This window comes from Sinocyclocheilus anshuiensis, unplaced genomic scaffold (genome assembly GCF_001515605.1).
Source record: "Sinocyclocheilus anshuiensis isolate Anshui unplaced genomic scaffold, SAMN03320099.WGS_v1.1 scaffold530, whole genome shotgun sequence".
Taxonomy (NCBI): domain Eukaryota; kingdom Metazoa; phylum Chordata; class Actinopteri; order Cypriniformes; family Cyprinidae; genus Sinocyclocheilus; species Sinocyclocheilus anshuiensis.
In genome coordinates, this window is record NW_015547643.1 from 34,294 (window position 1) to 38,316 (window position 4,023).

Genomic DNA, 4,023 nt, shown 5'->3' on the forward strand with positions numbered 1-4,023 from the left:
ACATCTGAGGGGCACGTTGTACCATATGACAGCTTAAAATATTATCTGATCTAATGAAAAAATATACAAGACAGACTAAAATATTTTGTCAATAAAATAAAACTATTAACTTTTTTTTTTTTAAATAAAATAATGGCGTTTTTTAAGAATGAAAAACAATCTGATTTTGGAGTTTGACAATGAGCACATTGCAACCATGCTTGGGATGGCCCACATAAACGAGCAAAAATGCTTTACATTTCTTGAAATAATAATTTCTGAACATTAAACATTGACTGTCAGTCTTTATTCGCCTGTTTCTCGTGGTTTCTCATTAAAATTCATTAAAGTCAATAGTGTAAATTACATTGCTAATGTTATAGAATAGCACATTGTAACGCAGTGTTACAACGTGCCCCATCTGTGCAACTGGAATTTAAAATTGGTTAGTGTCTTCTGCTAGCTAGCGAAGCATTAAAAAACGATCTAAACTGATAAATAACAGATTGGAGATTAAAATAATACCAGATTTGACTCATTTTAAATGAATTCTAAAAACTGAGATGAAAAATGTACTTAAGACAGCAATTTACTTTTACTATGGTAAAATAAATGTTCATCGATATCTTCAAAAGAGTTTTGAATTTTTGCGCACTTTTTTCTCTATATAGTGTTGACATGGCAACTAGTAAATACCATAAATTTTGTTATGCTATCATGTGTGGAAATATTCAAACCACGTGTGTTACAACTAACCCCGCGGTACTTTGTGCCCTGCTCTCCCCTAGTCTAACGCAGTACATGTAGTACACGTAATTGAATAAAAAGAAAACAAGTAGCTGAATAGAATGTACGAGAGTAGACGGAAGAGAATTATTAAGAAACAATCTTGTATCTTATATCTGATATAAACTAGGATAGTATAACGTAAATGTCTCGAAAGAAGACGAAGGGTTAAAGCAGTATTTTATTAAATCAAGCAAATTCACAGAAATATTGCGTATATGGAAGAAAAGTCCTCTAACATGACAGCAAAAACTAGGAAACAAACCGCAAGGCCTAACAGTTACGATTAGATGGGAAAATACTACAAGAATGGCGAAACTGTGGTAAACAAATTCAAACAGAAAGAGCTAACAAAATCATGGAAACATAACATTTCAAAGTGTAATGCCAAGAAAAAACTTTGCGGTTTATATCTCTCAACGGTGTGACGAGGCCTAGCGAGGTAGGATAAATCAAGATATCTAGCAATTTTAGGTGTACTTACCAGGGATCAGTATGGTGTGTGAAAGAGTTAGAACAAGCATTTGTGTTTGTGTTGTTAGACCATATTGTTCTAATTGCCTATATAAAGATTTGTACGTTTATATTCATTTATGAACGCAGTTACAGAATCTGTCTTAGTGACATTCAATGGAATATTTTATTAAAAGATAACGCTGAGGACTGTTTGAGTAGGCTAACACTCTGTCAAGTGATCGCCCAACTATCGGAAACCTGTAACTTTATTATGATTATTTAAAAATACATATAATTAAGTTTCACGCCTGACACTTTTGTAACTGACTATAAACTAATACTTAAGCTAAACAAACATTTACAATTGTGAAAAATTAAAATAATTAAGAGATGTTGAAAACTGCTGCCCTAATGTTTTCTTAAAGCCAGACGTGACAACGAGCAGTTAGTCATACCTGTTTCCTGGAACAAAAGTAAAAGGCTGAGGCCTAAATCACAAAGGCTGAATAAAACGGATTGAATCATCGCTTTCGCTTAAAACAACTGATTTATTAAAGTCGTGTTTAGAGACGAGTACAAAGAAAATAGCGTTTCCACACCATCTTCAACTTGTAATGTGTAACTTTATGCGTTCTAAATGAAATCGATGTACATGTAACAGAGAAATAGTACGATTGAGACCTTGTGTCGAGTGGCCTCTTCGTAGACAGACCAGAAAATGCTCTAAAAGTACAATCTCGATTTAAACACTCTCTCGACTTTCATTTAATTCTCGTATACTGTGTTTGTTCTCGTTTTTCCAGCGAACACTCGCCGCATGTTTGACCAAAATCTGAGAATAGTCTTCATCTAAAAAAACTGTACAAAAACAATTACAAAGGTGTACAGCTAGTGGGGCAGGCGATCAAATCAACATTAAAAACTCTCACAATAGTTTAGAAGAGAGTATTTCAGTTTCAGGTGTTTGTTATACGATACATATTTCTGTTGTGAAAACATATTTTCTGTATAAATCCAGTTAAACTCTGCGGACCCGGATACGGGTCCAAAATGACGTTAAAAATGTTTATGCTTCATTTACATAGTAAGTGGATAAACGACTATGTCTATAACCTTTTCAAAGTGGGTGTATTATAATGTTACGGTTCTTAATTGTGATCGCATTACAACAAGTCGACATAGCCCCTCTAGCAAATCTGCCAAAAGTGGACAAAACAGAAGAAATGTAGCACTCGCTAGATGATTATAATTGTGCCCTGAAGTACACGCAGTCCTAGGCTTTAATGTCGAGCGGGAATGTTGAAAGAAATGAGAACGACAAATAAAATGCGAACATCGTCATCAGCTATCTGAACAAGAGCTCTAGATGTATCGGTGTAAGAAAAAAAAAAGTTAAACAACGTTTACAAAAATATACCCAAATGATCACGAGTGTTTTTTCTGTATTCATATGATAATTTTCTTAGTGTTTTGGGTTCTTCAGTTACATAGGGATTTTGTTTGCACAAAAAATCCTTCATATTTTGTGTCTGTAGCCTTTTCAAGAGGGTGTACAACCTCAAACTTTACTGAATGTGTAGCTTTCAGAGCAATGGCTAGATATGTTTCAGTTGTAAGTGTAAAACAGCAAGACTTACTTTTGGGGTCTGTATAGAGGGAAAGCAAGGACGATAAGGTTTATTCTATATCTATGTGAGTGCATAATAATAATAATGATAATAATAATAATAATAATAATAATAACCTAAGAAAATGGTAATAAACAGTTGAAACAAGCTCGGCTGAAACATCTCTTTAATTTCATGTTGGATGGTGAAAAATCCACAGTCTGATGCATTCAGTTACATAGGGATTTTGTTTGCACAAAAATTCCTTCATATTTTGTGTCTGTAGCCTTTTCAAGAGAGTGTACAACCTCAAACTTTACTGAATGTGTAGCTTTCAGAGCAATGGCTATATATGTTTCAGTTGTAAGTGTAAAACAGCAAGACTTACTTTTGGGGTCTGTATAGAGGGAAAGCAAGGACGATAAGGTTTATTCTATATCTATGTGAGTGCATAATAATAATAATGATAATAATAATAATAATAATAATAATAACCTAAGAAAATGGTAATAAACAGTTGAAACAAGCTCGGCTGAAACATCTCTTTAATTTCATGTTGGATGGTGAAAAATCCACAGTCTGATGCATTAGAAAAAGTATTAGAAAGGCATGAACCCATGATACACGAGCAAAAATCTTGAATAAAATGAATGTAAAATTTGTTTTCTTTGTACGGTTAAGAAGCTTCATCTAGACCCCTGCATTATTTAGACCCCCAAATAAGACCAGTTCCACTCGGATAACGAACACCTCGGGGAAAAATCATTTGAAATGTAGGTTTGTCAAAAAGAAAGAATAATATTTTATCTGGTTTAGTTGTATTTAAAAATAAATAAATAAAATAAATAAATAAAATCCCTTTCGTAAAAACATTGTGTCAAACTTATTTTGTAGCCTGATTCTCGTCTCGTCGTGTATTGACCACATATTTATCAGACTTATAAAAGCAGTGTGAACCTTCGTAGGAGTATTAAAGTAAGTCTTATAAAACAAAGAGATCCGATTAATGACATCGTGTCAGAACACAACTGTATGAAAATGCATTTGGTAGCCTTTTATTCAAATTTTCAAGCTAGATTAAAAGAGTATAATACAAATTGCACAATACTTGATTTTGGTAAAAAGTTGGAAAACTATCTTGTAGTGTTTTCACCCATGGCAGGCGGTGCTGGCCTGAGCGGTTGACCTTCCTCCA